Below are 23,166 nucleotides of genomic sequence, written 5' to 3'. Positions count from 1 at the left end.
CCAACGGTTAACCGAGGGACCGAAAAGGCCTCGTGTGTGTTGCAGCCCAACACCTTTTCTTGCTGGCGCAAAACCCACCTAAACCTCTCCCATCGTCTAGAGCGTTCGATCACGATCGCGTGGCCGAAAACCGCACTCCATTTGGAGCTTCCTAGCTCCCTCTACCTCTATAAACAGATTTCCTCACAAAAATCCCGGATCTCCTCTTCGAAACCCTAGCCCCCTCTTCCTCCGCGCGCCGGACACGTCCGCCGCGTCTCCTCGCCCAATCTCCGCCCGCCACATGGCGCATCGGCGCCCACTTCGCCGTTGGCCCGTCCGGCCCGCATCGGGCACCCATGGCCCGGAGCCACCGCTGCCAGCTCCCCGCGTCCCCGCCGCCCGAGCATCGCCGCGCCGCCCCGCCATCGACGCCGGCCGCCGCCACCGGAGCTTCGCCGCCCAGTTTGCCGGACCCTGCCGCCAAGCTCGCCAACCGCCGCCACATCGCCCCGGCGCCGCCCGCGCCCGCCGGCAGCCTCCTCCGCCGCCCCGCGCCGGGATCCGGCCGGATCCGGTGAGATCCTGCCCGGATCCTCCATCTCCGGCGAGGTCCACCTCTCTCCCCGCCATCTCTGGCGAGACCCGTGCCGGCGAACCTCGGATTCCGTGCCCGTTGACTTTTACCTCGAGGGTATATTTTTCGTAAGTCCTGAGATTTCCTGATTCATATGTATTTTTCATCGCATCACAACTTCCTCACCGTGGCTCCGATTCATGCGTGTAGCATATCAAAATGTTCGTCTCGACTATTACATCATTTCATCTCATTGCATCATTTTCATTTGAGCTCATCTTGATGCCCGAAATGCCGTTGGAAGAGGGCTATGTGATGAATTTGTCAGATCTGTTTCAGCAAATGACATTTTGTCATTTTTGCCACGATTAATTTGTGTATGCTATGATCATGAGCTCTTCATGTGTTTTGTTATATGCCATGCCATCTTTCCAGGGGTGCTTGCCATGTATTTTTGTGATATCTGTGATGACTAGTACAAGCTTGCAAAGTAGCGTAATCGTTGATGCTGATTTCAGGGACTTAGAATTTCACTAAATTCTTGTCCTGTTTTTGTTGTTATGCCATATGTTCATGTTGTTTCCTAGTGATCCGTGCCTCTTTTGAGGATGATGAGTAAGGATGTTTTGTTAACATTGTGGTGCTCTATCCATCCATGTCTTTGTTTGTAACTATGGAGCAACCTAGCTTGAGTCAATCGAGCTCTACTTTTGCTATAAAATGATCCTGGCAGATTGTTGACATGTTTAGCGATTTTGCCTAGGATGTTACTATTGATCCGTGCATGCTATGTTGTTGTTCTTGCCATTTCGAGCTTCTATTCATGTCTTCTTGATGGGTGTATTCTTAGTTTGACATGCCATGCTCTGTAGTGAGTGCATCGAGCTTGTAAACATGCCTACTTGTCAAATCTGTTTTGCATGCTCCAGTTTTTCACCAAGTCTGAATCTGTTTATGTTTTTGCTATGTTCACATGCTTATAATTGTATTTTCTGATCCCTTTTCTCTCAAGGTCACTAAGGAACTTTTGTTAAGTGCTTTGAGTAGCTTCATGCCATGCCTTGCTTTGCCATGTTAAGTTCCAGTAGCATGTAGTTTTCATACTCTAAAGATTGCTTCCGGATGATAAATTCCAGGCTTGTGTTAATTTCACAAAGTCTGAAACCTGTTATCATTTGCACTTTTGCCATGCTTGTTTGAACCTGTTAGTGAGTGAATTAGCCGTAGCTCAGTGTTCATCTTTTGTCAAGGATCATGTGTGGATCCCTGCCATGTATTTTGTTGCCTTGTTTGAGTGTTGTAGCATATTTATCGTGTTGCATTTAGATGGCTACTTGTTGATTATCGCAGATCGGTGCTATATTTGTTTTGCTTGTCATTTCCAAACCGTGCATCTGATTCCGATGATCTTTATATCGATTTCAACCAAAATCAACTCCCTTTTCTAGTGGCACTCCTAGATTTCCAAGTTGAGGCCAGGTTCAATCATTCCTTTGCAAATCTTGCATATGCATCACATACCGCATCCCGCATATCATACCATGTTTGCATCATGTTGTTTGAGCATTGCACGTGGTTGATTGTGTTCCGTTTGCTTGTTGTTCTTGTTTGGGTAGAGACGGGAGACGAGTTCGTGAACGAGGAGCCCGTTGAGTTCGCTTATGAGGATCAAGGCAACTCTGAGTACTTTGCAGGCAAGATGACCATACCTCGAAATCACTTCTATGTTTGCTTGCTAGTTGCTCGCTCTTTTGCTATGCCTATGTTATGATACCTACCACTTGCTTTCATGCCTCCCAAATTGCCACATCAAACCTCTAACCCACCATGTCCTAGCAAACCGTTGTTTGGCTATGTTACCGCTTTGATCAGCCCCTCTTATAGCGTTGCTAGTTGCAGGTGAAGATTGGAGATTGTTCCTTGTTGGAACATTGTTTATTGTTGGGATATCACCCTATCAACTTGTTTATCTTAATGAACCTATATACTTGGTAAAGGGTGGAAGGATTGGCCTTATGCCTAGTGTTTTGTTCCACTCTTGCCGCCCTAGTTTCCGTCATATCGGTGTTATGTTCTCGGATTTTGCGTTCCTTACACGGTTGGGTTATAATGGGAACCCCTTCACAGTTCGCCTTGAATAAAACTCTTCCAGCAATGACCAACATTGGTTTTACCCTTGAGTCCGCGAAACCCGAGGGGAAAAGGCTAGGTGGCCACCTTTTCCCCTCGGGTTTCGCAGACTCAAGGGTCATCTTTATTTTAACCCCCCCCCCCCCGGGCCAGTGCTTCTCTAAGTGTTGGTCCAACTGAGCGATGTCCGGGGCTACCAGGGGCAACTCTGGGCTGGCCTACCCGACGTCTGGCTCATCTGAGTGTGCCCTGAGAACGAGACATGTGCAGCTCCTCTCGGGATTTGTCAGCACATTCGGGCGGTGTTGCTGGATTTGTTTTACCATTGTCGAGGATGTCTTGTAACCGGGATGCCGATTCTGATCGGATTGTCTTGGGAGAAGGAATATCCTTCGTTGACCGTGAGAGCTTGTGATGGGCTAAGTTGGGACTCCCCTGCAGGGATTGAACTTTTGAAAGCCGTGCCCGCGGTTATGGGAAGATGGTATTTTGTTAATGTCTGGTTGTAGATAACATGAAACTTAAATTAATTAAAATGCATCAACCGTGTGTGTTACCGTGATGGTCTGTTCTCGGCGGAGTCCGGGAAGTGAACACGGTGTTGGAGTAATGCTTGACGTAGGTTGTTCTAGGATCACTTCTTGATCATAGTTGTTCGATCGTGCTTTGCCTTATCTTCTCGCTCTCTTTTGCGAATAGGTTTGCCACCATATATGCTAGTCGCTTGCTACAGCCCCACCTCATACCTTTGCCTTACCTATAAGCTTAAATAGTCTTGATCGCGAGGGTGTGAGATTGCTGAGTACCCGTGACTCACAGATTCCTTCCTAAACCAGATGCAGGGACCGATGATACCGCTCCAGACGATGCGCTTGAGCTCAAGTGGGAGTTCGATGAAGACTCTCGTCGTTACTATGTGTCTTTCCCAGATGATCAGTAGTGGTGCCTAGTTGGGGCGATCGGGGACCGTGTCGCATGTGGGGGTTGATCTTTATTTTGGTACCATAGTCGGACCATGAGTGTATTGGATGAATGTAATGTTATTCATGTATTTGTGTGATGTGGCGAGTGTAAGCCAACTATGGATCTTTTCCCCTTTTATTTATTTACATGGGTTGTTGTGAAGATTACCTTACTTGCGACATTGCTTTCAATGCGGTTATGCCTCTAAGTCGTCCTTCGACACATAGGAGATATAGCCGCATCGAGGGCGTTACATAAAGACTCTCAAAATAATATAAGTGAATTATTAGAGTTCACCTATTTCTACAAAATAAAACCACCACCGTGCTCTAAAAAGATATAAGTGAAGCACTAGAGCAAATGACAAACTACTCCAAAAGATATAAGTGAAGATCAATGTATAGTCGAACAATTATGCAACTATATGAAGACTCTCAAACATTTAATAATTTCAGATCTTGGTATTTTATTCAAACAGAAATAAAAACAAAAGAAAATAAAATGACGCTCCAAGTAAAACACATATCATGTGGCGAATAAAAATATAGCTCCAAGTAATGTTACCGATGAACGAAGCCGAAAGAGCGGATGCCTTCCAGGGCATCCCGAAGCTTAGGCTCTTGGTTGTCCTTAAATATTACCTTGGGGTGCCTTGGGAATTCCCAAGCTTAGGATCTTTTCACTCCTTATTCCATAGTCCATCGAATCTTTACCCAAAACTTGAAAACTTCACAACACAAAACTTAACAGAAAACTCGTGAGCCCCGTTAGCGAAAGAAAGCAAAACACCACTTTAAGGTACTGTAATGGAATCATTCTTTATTTATATTGGTATTAAACCTACTGTATTCCAACTTATCTATGGTTTATAAAGTTTTTACTAGCCATAGACTCATCAAAATAAGTAAACAACACATCGAAAACAGAATCTGTCAAAAACAGAACAGTCTGTAGTAATCTGGATCAAACGTATACTTCTAGAACTCATAAAATTCTCAAATAAATTTCTGGACGTGTGGAATTTATCTATTAATCATATGCATGAAGAATTAACTAAATAGCACTTTCCAAATAAAAATGTCAGCAATTCTCGTGAGCGCTAAAGTTTCTGTTTTTTACAGCAAGATTAAAAAGACTTTCCCCAAGTCTTCCCAACGGTTCTACTTGGCACAAACACTAATTAAAACATAAAAACTCAATCATAACAGAGTCTAGATAAATTATTTGGTACTAAACAGGAGAAAAAAGCAAGGAACAAAAATAAAATTGGGTTGCCTCCCAACAAGCGCTATCGTTTAACGCCCCTAGCTAGGCATGATGATTTCAATGATGCTCACATAAAGGATAAGAATTGTAACATAAAGAGAGCATCATGAAGAATATGACTAGAAAATTTAAGTCTAACCCACTTCCTGTGTATAGGGATTTTGTGAACAAACAACTTGTGGGAACAAGAATCAACTTGCATAGGAAGGTAAAACAAGCATAACTTCAAAACTTTAAGCACATAGAGAGGAAACTTGATATTATTGCAATTCCTACAAGCATATATTCCTCCCTCATAATAATTTTCAGTAGCATCATGAATGAATTAAACAATGTAACCAGCACCTAAAGAATTCTTTTCATGATCTAGAAGCATAGAAATTTTATTACTCTCCACATAAGCAAAATTCTTCTCATTCGGAATAGTGGGAGTATCATAAGAAACTCGAATACTATAAATTTTTTCCACATTAAAAGAGTAATGTTCAGAAAAGGGGTAACCATAATCATGCCAAGTTCTATAAATATAATCACTACTTTTTATAGCATAAGTATCATCACAATAATCATCATAAGTAGGAGGCATGCTATCATCATAACAACTTTGCATATCAAAACTTGGGAGGCTAAACATATCATCATTATTAAACATAGCATCTCCAAGCTTGGGACAAACATTAATTGCAGCAAATATATTCTCAAAAACATCATCTTCATAAAACATAGCATCCCCAAGCTTTGGCCTTTTCATATCATAAGCATAATCACTCTCATCATTAATAGTATGGATAGCACCAATAGTATAGCAATTATCACATTCTTCCAAGCAAGTGCCAAAAAGATTTTCAAGATCATAAGAAGTATCATTATCTTCCACAATTATATTTTCATGAGGCACAATAGTAATAGGAGTAGCATTATTTGGGGGAGATATCTTTTTACCTCTCTTCCTTTTTCTTTTCTTCTTCTTCACCACATCATGTGTGGGTTCAATCCTCTTTTTGGAGCTCCTTAGTAATGAGATTGGTTGAATAGAAGGCTCCTCCTCGTTACCTGATTCATCATAAAAAATAATAGGAGAATATTGGGAAGTCTTTTCCCTTTCATTAGTGTTCTCTTCATCTTATACTTGCTTTCTTTTCTTTATGTAATTGGCAATATAAGGATATTCAATGCAATTCACCGCACAATACATATAAATTTCCTCTAGATCAAAACCAAGAAGTTTATAACGGGTAAATTCTCAAAGATGCTTAGTTATATGTTTCATTTCTTCGTAACCCATAAGCAACCTGAGTTCATTATAATGTGCAAGGGAAATCAAGTCATCACAATTTTTCGACACGATAAGGTCATGAAACAATTTGCATCGGATAGATAAATGACCCTGTTCATTGCAAATTCCACAAGTACGGCCAAGAAAATTTAAACTTTCAGCACAATCATCTAGCCTTTCTTGCAACAATGTAGTTTCTAAGTACTTATGCCTCATGCAATATCTATCTTCCCTATTTGGTGTGTACTTGCAAACCCAATGCACTCCACAAAAATTGACATGTTTATAGGACACATTTTCATCATAACTAGTGCAATCATCATTAGTACTATGGATATTCAAGGAGTTCGTACTAACAACATTGCAATCATGCTCATTATTCAAAGATTTAGTGCCAAACTTTTTAATGCATTCTTCTTCTACCATTTGAGCACAATTTTCCTTTCCATCATACTCACGAAAGATATTAAAAAGATGAAGCGTATGAGGCGAACTTAATTCCATTTTTTGTAATCTTCTTTTATAAACTAAACTAGTGATAAAACAAGAAACTAAAAGACTCGATTGCAAGATCTAAAGATATACCTTCAAGCACTCACCTCCCGGGCAACGGCGCCAGAAAAGAGCTTGATGTATACTACACAACCTTCTTCTTGCAGACGTTGTTGGGCCTCCAAGTGCAGAGGTTTGTAGGACAGTAGAAAATTTCCCTCAAGTTGATGACATAAGGTTTATCAATCCATAGGAGGCGTAGGATGAAGATGGTCTCTCTCAAGCAACCCTGCAACCAAATAACAAAGAGTCTCTTGTGTCCCCAACACACCCAATACAATGGTAAATTGTATAGGTGCACTAGTTTGGCGAAGAGATGGTGATACAAGTGCAATATGGATAGTAAATATATGTTTTTTGTAATCTGAAAATATAAAAACAGGAAGGTAACTAATGATAAAAGTGAGCACAAACGGTATTGCAATGTGTTGAAACAAGGCCTAGGGTTCATACTTTCACTAGTGCAAGTCCTCTCAACAATAATAACATAATTGGATCACATAACTATCCCTCAACATCCAACAAAGAGTCACTCCAAAGTCACTAATAGCGGAGAACGAACGAAGAGATTATGGTAGGGTATGAAACCACCTCAAAGTTATTCTTTCCAATCAATCTGTTGGGCTATTCCTATAAGTGTCACAAACAACCCTAGAGTTCATACTAGAATAACACCTTTAGACACAAATCAACCAAAACCATAATGTCACCTAGATACTCCAATGTCACCTCAAGTATCCGTGGGTATGATTACACAATATGCATCACACAATCTCAGATTCATCTATTCAACCAACACATAGAACCTCAAAGAGTGCCCCAAAGTTTCTACCGGAGAATCACGACGAAAACGTGTGCCAACCCCTATGCATAGGTTCATGGGAGGAACCCGCAAGGTGATCACCAAAACATACATCAAGTGAATCACGTGATATCCCATTGTCACCACAGATACGCACGGCAAGACATACATCAAGTGTTCTCAAATCTTTAAAGACTCAATCCGATAAGATAACTTCAAAGGGGAAACTCAATCCATTACAAGAGAGTAGAGGGGGAGAAACAACATAAGATCAAACTATTATAGCAAAGATCACGATACATCAAGATCGTATCACCTCAAGAACACGAGAGAGAGAGAGAGAGAGATCAAACACATAGCTACTGGTACATACCCTTAGCCCCGAGGGAGAACTACTCCCTCCTCGTCATGGTGAGCGTCGGGATGATGAAGATGGCCACCAGAGAGGGATTTCCCCCTCCGGCAGGGTGCTGGAACGGGTCTAGATTGGTTTTTGATGGCTACGGAGGCTTCTGGCGGCGGAACTCCCGATCTATTGTGCTCCCCGATCGTTTTAGGGTATATGGGTATATATAGGAGGAAGAAGTATGTCAGGGTAGCCATGAGGGGCCCACGAGGGTGGAGGGCGCGCCCCCTACCTCGTGGCTCCCTCGTTTCTTTCCTAATGTGCACTCCAAGTCTATCAGGTCGCTTTCCTTCCAAAAATAACTTCTCCATAAGGTTTCATTCCGTTTTGACTCCGTTTGATATTCCTTTTCTTCGAAACACTGAAACAAGGGAAAAAATAGGAACTGGCACTGGGCTCTGGGTCAATAGGTTAGTCCCAAAAATAATATAAAAGTGGATAATAAAGCCCAATAATATCTAAAACAGAAGATAATATAGCATGTAGCAATAAAAAATTATAGATACGTTGGAGACGTATCAGCGGCGACCCGGTGGAGGGGGAGGTGGATGTCGGGGGGCGCAAGGGAGGGGTTGGGACGGCGACGGAGATGGCCACGGCGCGGCTTCCCGACGTGGAAGAGGCGGCGGGGCCGCAGTGGAGGTCGGGGAGGGGTGCGGGGCGGCCGGCTACGCCGGACGAGTGTCGGTGTCAAAACCGGCGGATCTCGGGTAGGGGGTCCCGAACTGTGCATCTAAGGCAGATGGTAATAGGAGGCACGGGACACAATGTTTACCCAGGTTCGGGCCCTCTCGATGGAGGTAATACCCTACTTCCTACTTGATTGATCTTGATGATATGAGTATTACAAGAGTTGATCTACCACGAGATCGTAGAGGCTAAACCCTAGAAGCTAGCCTATGAATATGATTGTTCTCTATTGACTAGCGTGGCCTCGGCTTATATAATGTACCAGAGGCCTAGGATTACAAGAGTCCTAGTCGAATATGCCGGTGGGGAGGAGTCCTCGTCTTGATCACCAAGTCTTGTGGAATCTTCCTTGTATATGTCATCGGCTGTCTGAACTGGCCCATGAGTATTCGGCCCTGGGGGTCCTCGGCCCAATCCAACTGATCGGGAGACAACGTGGTGAGTACCCCCTAGTCCAGGTCACCGTCAGTAGACCCCTGAACCGGTCTTCAAGTTGGGGACGCTCCTCGATTCTTCCGAAATGTTCTTCATCTTCGGCCGTCGGTCTTGAAAACTGGTTCAACAAATCTTCTCATCTTCGATCTTGAGGATCGCTGAAGTGAATCCGAAAAGTTTACACTTCGGGTATCCGAGGAGCCCTTTTAAGTTCTCGGCCTTTATCAATGCCTTGTTATATTTTATGCCACACCTCGGGTTTTGAAGTGTTCCCCGTGCGGCGGTGTCTTCTTACGTCCGAGCTCCAAGGCCGGACTGCATTTGAGGTATCTTTCGCAGCCGAGTACAAATGCCAGACCGCTTCCGAGTTCCAACGCCGGATTGTATCCAAGCTCCAACGCCGGACTAAGTCCAAGCTCCAACGCCAAACTGTATCCGAGCTCCAACGCCGGACTATATCCGAGCTCCAACACCGGACTATATCCGAGGTGTCATAGAACACCTCGGTTCAAAAAAGTTGAAGGAGTTTAGCCGAGCTTAATGCCGGAAATGCCCTCTATGGAGCCAGCCATTCAAATCCGAGATTTATGCCGGACTGCCTCCGAGGTGATGCACCACCTCGGGCTTGGGCTGATTGTTTACGGATTTTATTTCCGATGCGTGTAAATTTATTCGCTATCAAGATGTATAACTAGTAGCCCTCAAGGTGTGTGTCGGTCTAAAACCCGAGATGCACCTGAAGGAAAACATGAAACCGCTGATCCTAGTAGCCCCTGAGACTCAGGTCGATGTGCGAAATCGTCCTGAGGATCAACTCCTAGCTCGGTAGCACACGTAGGAATAGAAACACAGTGTAATATATTAGAGATAATAGTGATCGGCCGGCGGGCCCTTGAGAGTAGGTCTTGAGAAGTTCCCGCAGTATATTAGCTTGATGCTAGATAGGTTCATATGGTACCTATTGTTGCCCGAAGACACGTTTGCGCATAGTCCAGTCCAACCGACACTGAGCACTTTGAATTTTCTACATTGAATAGGCAATGCAGTAGCCCCCGAGACACTTGTAAGGTGGCAACACCAGATCAGGGGATCGATGTGACAAATTTAATATTTATAAGTAATGAGCACGAAGCCCAGTAGCCCCCGAGCCTTAATGTGGGAACGGGTGGCCGAATTAAGGATCGATATCCATTTGATAGAAAAAAATTGTTCCGCTATCGGTTCCTTTCTTTGGGTTGTCATGCCGACCATGATCATAAAACCTCACATCTGATCAATGCGGGAGAAAAATATTGAGGATTTAGTTCGGGGAAAGTTCTCGAACTCTATGGTATTAATAAACCAAAATTTTCACTTCCGTCATTGCCGACCAATGTGATCCTTTAAGATTGCTAGCTTTCGGCTTCACCTAGTCTGAGGTACTTACTCGGATGACCCGGTAGTAACAATCACAGAGGTGCTCCCTTAACCACCTAGCCGAACAATCGGGAACGTAGGGGTAAGCACAGGAGCCAGGCAACACAGCTTGGCCAAAATCTTAAGTCAAATTGATGCATATTTATGGCTTTATAACGATAATTACGGAAGGCGGCGCTTGTATAATGAATACCAAGACTGATGATATAAGGCCGAAGTACTTCTCCGGACTTGGGTAAAGGAATTTTATGTATAATGATTGTATGTACCGAAGTACTTATATCATATCTGTGTTCACCCGAACTTTAAACGCTTCTTAACCAACCGTCGGTTTCTCCCTCTTCGGTCAAGGGCCGAAGAGTGTTATGTACTCCACCTGTCAAGTATATCGGCAGTGTTTACGATAACTAGGCAACCAGGCCATAAGGCTGTAACAGACAAAGCGCGCTCAGGGAACTTATGCTATATTACAGACGAAGTGTAATAAGCATCTTCGAAGAAAATAGTACCCCCACCGATACCTTTCTTCGGTGCTCATTATTACTATGAGACTTGTGCAATAGATTTTTTGTACTCATGAGTTCCTTTGTGTGCCTACCATGATTGAGAACAATAAGAGCGCTAGCTTTCAGCTTCACCCAGTCTGAGGTCACAGCTCGGATGACCCGGTCGTGACAATCGCAGAGGTGCTCCCTTTACACCCTAGCCGAACAATCGGGAACGTAGGGGTAAGCACAGGTGACGGTGTCCTGGACTATGGGGTACTCACCACGTCATCTCCCGATCTATTAGGTTGGGCCGAGGACCCCATGGCCGTATACTCAAGGGCCAGTTCGGACAGCTGCCGCATACAAGGAATATTCCACAAGACTTGGCGATCAAGACAAGGACTCCTCCCCCACCGGCGTATTCGGCTAGGACTCTTGTTATCCTAGACCTCTGGTGTATTATATAAACCGAGGCCAGGCTAGTTGATAGATATCAACAACAATCATAATCATAGGCTAGCTTCTAGGGTTTAGCCTCTCCGATCTCGTGGTAGATCTACTCTTGTAATACTCATATCATCAAGAACAATCAAGCAGGACGTAGGGTTTTACCTCTATCAAGAAGGCCCGAACATGGGTAAACATTGTGTCCCCTGCCTCCTGTTACCATCGATCCTAGACGCACAGTTTGGGATCCCCTACTCGAGATCTGCCGGTTTTGACACCGACATTGGTGCTTTCATGGAGAGTTCCGCTGTGTGAACGGCAAAAGGATCGATGGCTCATCTGCAGATCAACTGCGATGCCGACATCTTCATCGCCGGCTCGACTGGTCACCTTGGCTCGACCGAGGACCGTGCTCCATCTCCGATCGTCATGTTTGTACGAGGGCCTTCATCAACATCAACTCCGATCTCTATCAAGATCATGGAGGAATCATCCATGGAGCTCGGGGGCTCAACGTCAACATTGCCCTCGGGCGACCGTGCTGTTTTTCCAAACAGCGAAATTGTATCCGCTGCGACCACCTCTTAGAGCATCTCTTTGACGATCCATTTGGTGGAATTGTGCGGAATTAAGTCTACAACAACCATGCAAAATTTCGTTGAGTTCCGATGGAGGAATCTTCGGCAATCTACGATATACCAGAGCCCTATCAAATCTGGACAGGAATCTGGACGAGTTTAGGGTGTGGTCTTCAGAACCTAGCTCGGATGTCGTTTGGAAGATCCAACCATTTATCGGCTGCGGAATTCCTATATCTAACACCCTCAAAATTTCAGCTCGATCCGACCGTCCAAACTCTAGGAACCTTCCGATTAGTGCATTACTTTTTGGGTCAGTTTTCTGCGCGAATACGGATCCGACCCGAATTCATGTTTCTTTATGAACGTGATATGGGACAACCTTCTTAAAGGAATTTTCTCCTAGGGTATTGTGCATTGTTTTTAAACACGTGCCCATAAAATTTTAAGCTCCTCTGAGGTAATATTTACTATCATGTTGGTGACAAACCAGTCCGGCAATACTGCTCCCCGGCTACCGACCTGCGCTAGACACATCGTCGCCTTTTGAGCCGAGCTCAACTTCTTTGGAGCATCATCTCGGCAAGTGGGAACACAGGCATCGCCGCATGGTCACTTCATTAAACCGGCATTGACCACGTCACAAGTTACGACCTGCGTCGGCATGGCCGCACTGTTGCTTCTTCAAGCCGATGTCCATCACGCCGAACTACTTCAACACCTCAGCTGACACGGCAACTGCAACGTCTCCTTACCGACCTGCTTCGTCTCCTCGGCTAGACCGAGGGCTTCACCATCTCTTCATGAACTTACTTCGGAGACTTACGCGTCACCAGTCGACGAGCTTCATCACATTAGCTGGACCACGGGCTTTTCCTCGGCAAGCCAACCTTTGCTAGCATCGCCATGCCACCGCTTCATCACCCATCAGGCAATGGGTGTGTGGATCGAGCACCAATTTTGGGAGTAACCTTTCTCCAGATTACTACAACAGATAAACCAGGTGTTATTAATCCTAGTATTTTTTTCTTGCTTGGGTTTATCTTTCCCAAGGATTTATTACTCTGGTTTGTTTCATCATCTATACACAGGTCTATCAAATGGTGGCCGCATTAACAACGGCCGCATGGTGGTTCGGTCAGTTTTCGTATACAGTTCGGCGAATGCCGCATATGGAACTCAGACCAGCCTGCGAATTCAGGCTTGGCCACGCCTTCACCGCGGCACGCCGACGCCCTGCATCGACGTGACTTCGGCGTGAGGCCACATCTCTTTATATAAATTATTTTTGCGAAAAGCAATTGTCCTTTTTGGACCGCACTATTTTATGTGTGTAGGTGATCGACTTCGACTGTGTCACGTGGTCTCTTCGGCAAGCCGACGCCGTCGTCCCAATCGGCGTAAATCGGGTCGCGTGATCACCTTGTTGGTCGTGTTGCCATACCGAAATGTTCAGTTGCCTCGGGGACTTCGGCATCATCGAGAGAGCTCTACCTCATCGAGTGTTTGGCGCACAGGACATATTTCTTTTATTACTCCCTTTGCATAAATTATTGATTATGCGACAATTACTATTATCATTATTCCTATCATCTCCGGCTTGCACTATTTTATGTGCACAGGTAGATAATCCGGGCAGCGCTGTCACCGTGGAGTACCGACGTACCACGTCACCTCGGCTGACCGGGGCCTTCGTCATCACCTCATTAACATACGCGGGGGCTTCGGCGTCACACTGTCGGCCTGCTCCGTTGCTGTGGTCGGACTGGGGTTTTCACCTCGCCCATCGACTATGCTGTGTCACCACTTCATCAAGCCGTGTTCTTTACTCAGACATCTCGGGACCGGCTTGGGGGCTGGGATCTCGTCCCGCCACAATCTCGGCCTGCGTCATCAACATCGAGCACATTAACCAGCTAAGTCGCTTTCATGCTCAAAAACTTTCAGTTTTAAATTTTGTTCGGTTCGACCAAGCATTATACTTTTCGGCACAAAGTTGTTTGTGAAAAAAGTTCCTTGTCAAAACTTTGTTTGTGACTCGCATATTCAAATACCCCATTTATTCTCCCTTGATGGAGCTTTTCCTCTTGCATATGATTATACTTGTACAGCTTCGTTCCTTGTTCGTGTATTACGCCACAATATGCACCATATTGACCTAAGCGATTTGCAAGCTGGGTTGCTTCGCTCCTGTGTTTACCCCTACGTTCTTGATTGTTCGGCTAGGGAGTAAAGGGAGCACCTCTGCGATTGTCACGACCGGGTCATCCGAGCTCTAACCTTAGACTGGGTGAAGCCGAAAGCTAGCGCTCTTATTATTTTCAATCATGGTCGGCACACAACGGAACTCATGAGTACAAAAAATCTATTGCACAAGTCTTATTGAAATAATGAGCACCGAAGAAAGGTATCGGTGGGGGTACTATTTTCTTCGAAGATGCTTCTTACACTTCGTTAGCAATATAGCATAAGTTCCCTAGGCGCGCTTTGTCGGTTACAGCCTTATGGCATGATTGCCTGGTCATCAGAAACACCGTCGATACTCTCGACAGGCGGAGTACATGACACTTTTCGGCCCTTGGCCGAAGAGGGAGAAGCCGATAGTCGGTTAAGACGCGTTTAAAGTTTGGGTGAACACATATATGATATAAGTACTTCGGTACATATAGTCATTATACATAAAATTCTTTTACCCAAGTCACTTGAGGGCTCTTAAAATTTATATATGAGCTGTAAATGTGTTTTCTTCTTGGTCGTTGTCAAAACACGACAGAAGCACAATTTTTGGATTGGCACTGAACACTTGATCTTGTTCGGGCGTCATGTTTTTACTGACTTTTTTGGTTTTCCAAGCTTTTGGCACTTTTAATCTATTTGTGTGTTTTCAGCACAACTCTCGCAGTGCAACGCTGGACACCTTTAAAGATTCGGCAAAAACATTCTCGAATATTGCTATATATGCATCGGTTTCGAATTGTGTCTTTGGTCAATAGTTGGGTTGCCCGGCTCCTGCGCCTGCCTCCTATGTTCCGCTTTGTTCGGCTAGGTGTGCAAAGGGAGAACCATTGCGATTGTGCTTCCAGCTCACATGGTTAAGCACGTTAGTGGAGAAAGCCAAAAACTGACTGTCACAATAAGCGTAAACTGGTCAGCGATCCGATGACTGTGTTAAATGATAGGCCATTCATAACATTGGCTGACGTGTTTACGGCTTGACCTCGACTATTGCCGAACACTACCAGGGGCTAGTAACTGGCCTGCCAAACTAAATCCTCAATATTTTGCTCTTACATTAGAGCTGAGGTTTCATGATCATGCTTAACATGACAACCCAAAGAAAGGAATCGATAGCGGGACTATTTTATTTGGAAGACATTTCTTATGTTAAATAGTAATATAAAATATCTCTCTACGTACCTTTGTTTATAAAACCATATGGCCAGATTGGCGATGGTCGGTCAACAAAGTTTTGTACAATGCGGATCCGAGCATTAATGACATAAAGTACTTGGATACATAGAGTCATTACACATAATTTGTGATTTTACTATGGATATTGATCCTTAATTCGGCCACCCGTGCCCGCATTAAGGCTCGGGGGCTACTGGGCTTCGAGCTTATTATTTACAAATATTAAAGGGGCACATCGATCCCCTGATCTGGTATCGCCACCCGACCAGTGTCTCGGGGGCTACTGCATTGCCTATTCAATGCAGAAAATTCAAAGGGCTAAGTGTTCGGCTTGATCGAACTATGGGAAAGCGCGTCTTCGAACAATAATAAGTACCATCTGGACCTATCTGGCATCAAGCTAATATATCACGACGACTTCTCACGACCCTCTCTCAGGGGCCCGTTCGCCGATCACTATTATCTCTGATATATTACACTACATTTTATTCCTATATATGCTGCCGAGCAAGGAGTTGATCCTCAGGCCGATTTCGCGCATCGACCTGAGTCTCAAGGGCTACTAGGAACAGCGGTTTTATGCTTACCTTCAGGTGCATCTTGGGTTTTAGACTGATCCACACCTTGAGGGCTACTGGATATACATCGACAGAGAATAAACTTCACCGGTTAAAAATATTCACAAAAAATCAGCCCGCGGTCGGGGTGGTGCACCACCTTGGAAGCAGTCCGGCATAAAGCTCGGGCGCTAGCGGCTAGCTCCGTAGAGGGCATTTCCAGCATTAAGTTATGCTAAACTCCTTCAACTTTTTTGGACCAAGATGATCTATGACATCTTGGATATAGTCCGACATTGGAGCTTGGACACAGTTCGGCGTTGGAGCTCGGATACATTTCGGCGTTGGAGCTCGGATACATTTCTGCGTTGGAGCTCGGATGCAGTCCGGCATTGGTGTTCGGCTCCAAAAGATACCTCGAATGCGGTTCGGCATTGGAGCTCGGACGCAAGAGGACACCGCCTCCCAGGAACAACTTCAAAACCCAAGGTGTGGCATAAAAATAACAAGGCATTGATAAAGGCCGGAAACTTAAAGGGGCTCCTCGGATACCCGACGTGTAAACTCTTCGGATGCACTTCGGCGATCCTCAAGATCGAAGATGAGAAGATTTGTTGAACCAGTTTTCAAGACCGACGACCGTAGATGAAGAATAGTTCGGAAGAATCGAGGAGCGTCCCTAACTTGAAGACCGGTTCAGCGGGCTACTGACGGTGTCCTGGACTAGGGGGTACTCACCACGTCATCTCCCGATCTATTAGATTGGGCCGAGGACCCCCATGGCCGTATACTCATGGGCCAGTTCGGACAGCTGCCGCATACAAGGAAGATTCCACAAGACTTGGCGATCAAGACACGGACTCCTCCCCCATCGGCGTATTCGGCTAGGATTCTTGTTATCCTAGGCGTCTGGTGCATTATATAAACCAAGGCCAGGCTAGTCGATAGATATCAACAACAATCATAATCATAGGCTAGCTTCTAGGGTTTAGCCTCTCCGATCTCGTGGTAGATCTACTCTTGTAATACTCATATCATCAAGAATAATCAAGCAGGACGTAGGGTTTTACCTCTATAAAGACGGCCCGAACCTGGGTAAACATTGTGTCCCCTGCCTCCTCTTACCATCGATCCTAGACGCACAGTTCGGGACCCCCTACCCGAGATCCGCCGGTTTTGACACCGACAACAGGAACCAGGCAACTCAGCTTGCGGAACACTTAAGTCAATATGGTGCATATTGTGGCGTAATACACGAACAAGGAACGAAGCCGTACAAGTATAATCATATGCAAGAGGAAAAGCTTCATAAAGGAAGCCCCCATGTAAACGGGGTATTTGAATATGTGCGTCACAGACAAAGTTTTGACAAGGAAGTATGACGCTTGGTCGAACCGGGAAAAACATTTAAAACCGAAAGTTTTTGAGCATGAAAGCGACTTAACTTGTTAATGTGTTCGGTATTGATGACGCGGTCCAAGCTTGATGCAGGACAAGGTTCCATCCCCCAAGCTGGTCCCATGGTGGTGGAGCAAAGAGCTCGGCACTCCGAAGTGGTGGCATAGCACGGCCAAAGCGGGCTGGCAGAGTGACGCCAAAGCCCCCGGTGCGGGTTAATGAAGTGTTGACGAAACCTGCCGTCTAGCCGAGGAGACAACACTGCCCAACTCGATTCATTTACCTGTGCACAGAAAAATAGTGCAAACCAGAGATATTGGTAATAATGATGAATAAGATGGTTGCATAATAAATAATTTATGCAAAGTCAGTAATAAAAGAAGTATGGCCTGTGCACCGAACACTCGGTAAGGTAGAGCTCTCTCGGTGATGCCGCAGTCCCTGAGGCAACCGAACATGTCGGTATGGCAACACGACAAACAAGGTGATCACGCCAGCCGATTTATGCCAATTTGAGACAGCGGCGTTGGCTAGCCAAAGCGACCGCGTAATGCAGTCCAAGTCGATCACCTACACGCGTAAATAGTTTGGTCCAAAATTAATAAAATAAATATATATAAAATCCTTGCATAATTGCTTTTCGAAAAAATAATTTATTTAAAGAGATGTGGCCTGGCGCCAAAGTCAATGTTGATGCAAAGCATCGGCGTGACGCGATGAAGGCGTGGCAAAAGCCCGAATTCACATGCCGGTCCGAGTTCCGGATTCAGCGTTTGCCAGACTATATACGAAAACTGACCGTACCACCGCGTGACCGTCGATAATGCAGCCGCCATTTGACCGGCCTGCGTAGAGATGATGGAACAAACCAGAGTAATAATTGTTTGGGGAGAATAGACCCAAAGAAGCAAAAATTACTGGGATAAATAGCACTTGGTTTATTTATTGTAGCAATCCAAAGAAAGGTGACTCCCAACATTGGGACTCGATTCGCACACCCATTGCCTGATGGGTGATAAAGCGCCGGCATGGCGATGCTGGTAAAGGTTGGCTTGCCGAGACAAAGCCCTCGGTCCAGCTAATCATAACGAAGCTGGTCGGCTGGTGACGCCAAAGTCATCGGAGTAGGTTGATGAAGAGATGATGAACCCCCCGGTCTAGCCGAGGCGTTGGAGTAGCTCGGCGAAGAGATGCCGGAGTCTACATGTCAGCCGATGTGTCGAAAAAGGTCGGCGTGTTTGATGATGATTTGAAGAAGAGGCAGCATGGTGATGCCAACGCAGGTCAAGACTTGTGACGCGATCGACGCTAGCTTGATGAAGCTACCGTGGGGCGATGCCGGTGTGCCCGCTCCGTGTAATCCGTGGGGTAGTGATGTTGATGATGATTTATCCTTCGCGAGGCCGAACTCTTGTTTGGCTTGCCGAGATGATGATCGAAGGAGTTGAGCTCGGCTCAATAAAGTGGCAACGTGTCTAGCGCAGGTCCGCAGCCGTGGAGCAATACTGCCGGACTGGTTTGACACTAGCGTGATGGTGAATATTACCTCGGAGGAGACTTAAATTTTTATGGGTACGTGTTTAAAAACAACGCGCAATACCCTAAAAAATTCCTTCAAAAGGGGTGTCCGATATCCCTTTCATGAAGGAACATGAACTCGGGCCGGATTCGTATTCGCGCAGAAAACGGATCCAAAAATCGTTGCGCTCATCGGAGGTTTTCCGGAGTTTGAACGGTCCGATCGAGCTGAAATTTTGAGGGGTGGTAGATATAGGAATTCTGATGCCGATCTACGGTTGGATCTTCCAAAGGACGTCCGAGCTAGATGCTGGACGCCACGCTCTAAACTTGTCCAGATTCCCGTCCAGATTCGAAACGACTCCGGTATATCATAGATTGCCGGAGATTCCTCCATCGGAACTCGATCAAATTTTGCATGATTGTTGTAGAATCGATTCCGCACAATCCCACCGAAGAAATTGTTAAAGCGATACTCGAGGAGGCAGCGGCGGCACATACGAGTTCGTTGTTCAGAAAAATAGCACGGTCGCTCGAGAGCAATGTTGACGTTGAGCCCTCAAGCTCCATGGATGATTCCTCCATGATCTTGATAGAGATCGGTGTTGATGTTTGATGAAGGCCATCGTCCGAGTATGGTGATCCGAACACGGGGAGCAGTTCTTGGTCGAACCAAGGTGACCAGTCGAGCTGGTGATAAAGATGCCGAAGTCGCAGTTGATCTGCAGGTGAGCCATCGATCTTTTGCCGAACACACAGCGGAACTCCCAATGAAAGCACCAATGTTGGTGTCAAAGCCGTCGGATCTCGGGTAGGGGGTCCCGAACTATGCGTCTAAGGTGGATGGTAAAATGAGGCGAGGGACACAATGTTTACCCAGGTTCGGGCCCTCTCGATGGAGGTAATACCCTACTTCCTGCTTCATTGATCTTGATGATATGAGTATTACAAGTGTTGATCTACCACGAGATCGTAGAGGCTAAACCCTACAAGATAGCCTATGATTATGATTGTTCTCTATCGACTAGCCTGGCCGCGGCTTATATAACATACCAGAGGCCTAGGATTACAAGAGTCCTAGTCGAATACGCCGGTGGGGAGGAGTCCTCGTCTTGATCACCAAGTCTTGTGGAATCTTCCTTGTATATGTCATCGGCTGTCCGAACTTTCCCATGAGTATTCGGCCCTGGGGGTCCTCGGCCCAATCCAACTGATCGGGAGACGACGTGGTGAGTACCCCCTAGTCCAGGTCACCGGCAATGGGGTCGGCGGCAGCGGCGCGGGCCGGTGTGGGTGGGGGATGGCGACGAAGGGGAGGGGGCGGGGGCGCATGGGAGGGGTGCGGGGCGACCGGCTACGGCAGACGGGGTCGGCGGCGGCGGGCGGGTGTGGGTGGGAAGGAATGAGAGAGTGGAGAGAAGAGACAGAGGACGGGGGCGTGATGACTGTTAACGTACCTACCTCTTTGCCGTCAGCCAACGGTCGGCAAAGATTCTTTGTCGTCTGCTTGCAGACGGCAAAGAGGTGGGGCCGGTGGGTTTGAGTTGGTTAACCAGTAACTAGACCCGCCCACCTCTTTGTCGTGTACTAGCGGACGACAAAGATTCTTTGCCGTCAGCCAGCGGACGGCAAAGAACTGGCTGATGGCAAAGACCTTGTTTGCCATCAGCCAGATCTTTGCCATCCGTTTTCTTGTGGCTGACAGCAAAGACCTTTTTGCTGTCAGCAAGCAGACGGCAAAGAGTGGGCAGACGGAAAATAAGCTAATTCGAGTAGTGGAAAGGCCTAGAACTAAAGTTTCCTCTATATGCGTTGTTACCAAAATTATTTCTACCAACAAAATTCACATCCATAGATTCATTATTATTCTCAATCAAAGTAGACAAAGGCATATCATTAGGATCAGAAGAAACACTCTTATTAGCAAACAACTTCATAAGTTCATCCATCTTTCCACTCAAAACATTAATCTCTTCTATCGCATGAACCTTTTTACTAGTAGATCTTTCAGTGTGCCATTGAGAATAATTAACCATAATATTATCTAGGAGTTTAGTAGCTTCTCCTAAAGTGATTTCCATAAAAGTGCCTCCCGCGCCCGAATCTAAAAGAGTTCTAGAAGCAAAATTCAATCCAGCATAAAAAATTTGTATAATCATCCATAAATTCAAACCATGTGTAGGGCAGTTATGTATCATTAATTTCATCCTCTCCGAGGCTTGTGCAACATGCTCATGATCAAGATGCTTAAAATTCATAATATCGTTTCTAAGAGAGATGATCTTAGCGGGAGGAAAATACTTAGAGATAAAAGCATCTTTGCACTCATTCCATGAATCAATACTATTTTTAGGCAAAGAGGAGAACCAAGTTTTAGCACGATCTCTAAGCGAAAATGGAAATAGCTTCAATTTAACAATATCATTATCCACATCTTTCTTCTTTTGCATATCACATAAATCAACATAGTTGTTTAGATGGGTAGCGACATCTTCACTAGGAAGGCCAGCAAATTGATCTTTCATGACAAGATTCAGCAAAGCAGTATTAATTTCATAAGATTCAGCATCGGTAAGAGGAGCAATCGGAGTGCTACTAAAATAATTTTTGTTGGTATTGGAGAAGTCACATAATTTAGTATTATCTTGAGCTATCATGACAAACAATCAATGCAACACACAATCACACAAGAGGCAAGCGAAAGAAGGCGAACAGAAAAAGGGCGAACGGAAAAGAGGCGAATAAAACAGCAAGGGTGAAGTGGGGAGAGGAAAACGAGAGGCAAATGGAAAATAATGTAACGTGAGGGATAAGAGTTTCTGATGGGTACTTGGTATGTCTTGACTTGTGCGTAGATCTCCCCGGCAACGGCGCCAGAAATCCTTCTTGCTACCTCTTGAGCATGTGTTGGTTCCCTTGAAGAGGAAAGAGTGATGCAGCAAAGTAGCATAAGTATTTCCCTCAGTTTTTGAGAACCAAGGTATCAATCCAGTAGGAGACTATATGCAAGTCCCTCATGCCTGCACGAACAATCAAGAACCTTGCAACCAACGCGATAAAGGGGTTGTCAGTCCCTTCACGGCCACTTGCAAAAGTGAGATCTGATAAAGATAATAAGATAAATATTTTTGGTATTTTTGTTGTATAGATTGACAAGTAAAGATTGCAAAATAAACGGCGACAGAAATAGCTTGTTGAAGGGAAAATAATATAATGGAAAATAGACCCCAGGGCCATAGGTTTCACTAGTGGCTTCTCTCAAGATAGCATAATCTACGGTGGGTGAACAAATTACTATCGAGCAATTGATAGAAAAGCGAATAATTATGAGAATATCTAGGCATGATCATGTATATAGGAATCACGTCCGTGACACGTAGACCGAAACGATTCTGCATCTACTACTATTACTCCACACATCGACCGCTATCCAGCATGCATCTAGAGTATTAAGTTCACAAAAACAGAGTAACACATTAGGCAAGATGACATGATGTAGAGGGATAAACCCAAGCGATATGATATAAACCCCATATTTTTATCCTCAATGGCAGCAATACAATGCATGCCTTGCTACCCCTATTGTCCATGGGAAAGGACACCGCAAGATTGCACCCAAAGCTAAGCACTTCTCCCATTGCAAGAAAGATCAATCTAGTAGGCCAAACCAAACTGATAATTCGAAGAGACTTGCAAAGATTTTTAAATCATGCATATAACAATTTAGTAAAGAACCAAATATTGTTCATAGATAATCTTGATCATAAACCCACAATTCATTGGATCTTGAGAAACACACCGCAAAAAGAATTACATCGAATAGATCTCCAAGAGAATCGAGGAGAACTTTGTATTGAGATCCAAAGAGAAATAAGAAGCCATCTAGCTAATAACTATGGACCCGAAGCTCTGTGGTAAGCTACTCACACATCATCGGAGAGGCTAGGGTGTTGATGTAGAATCCCTCCATGATCGATTCCCCCTCCGGCGGAGCGCCGAAAAATGCCCCAAGATGGGATCTCACGGGTACAGAAGATTGCGGCGGTGGAAATAGGGTTTCATGGTGCTCCTGGATGTTTTCAGGGTATATGAGTATATATAGGTGAAAGAACTAGGTCGGTGGAGTTGCAAGGGGCCCACGAGGGTGGGGGCGCGCCCTCCTGCCTCGTGGCTTCCTTGCTGCTTCCTTGACGTCCACTTCAAGTCTCCTAGATTGCGTTTGTTCCAAAAACGATCCTCGCGAAGGGTTCATTCCGTTTGGATTCCGTTTGATATTC

At 45.3% G+C, this 23,166-nt stretch overlaps 1 pseudogene; it reads left to right on the top strand.

The window, feature by feature from the left end:
* Window positions 1-338: 338 nt before the first annotated feature.
* The window catches only part of LOC125519179, a 75,283-nt pseudogene continuing 52,455 nt past the window's right edge, over window positions 339-23,166 (top strand).

This window comes from Triticum urartu, chromosome 7, assembly GCF_003073215.2.
Source record: "Triticum urartu cultivar G1812 chromosome 7, Tu2.1, whole genome shotgun sequence".
NCBI lineage: Eukaryota > Viridiplantae > Streptophyta > Magnoliopsida > Poales > Poaceae > Triticum > Triticum urartu.
This window is presented reverse-complemented; position numbering and strand designations above follow the sequence as displayed.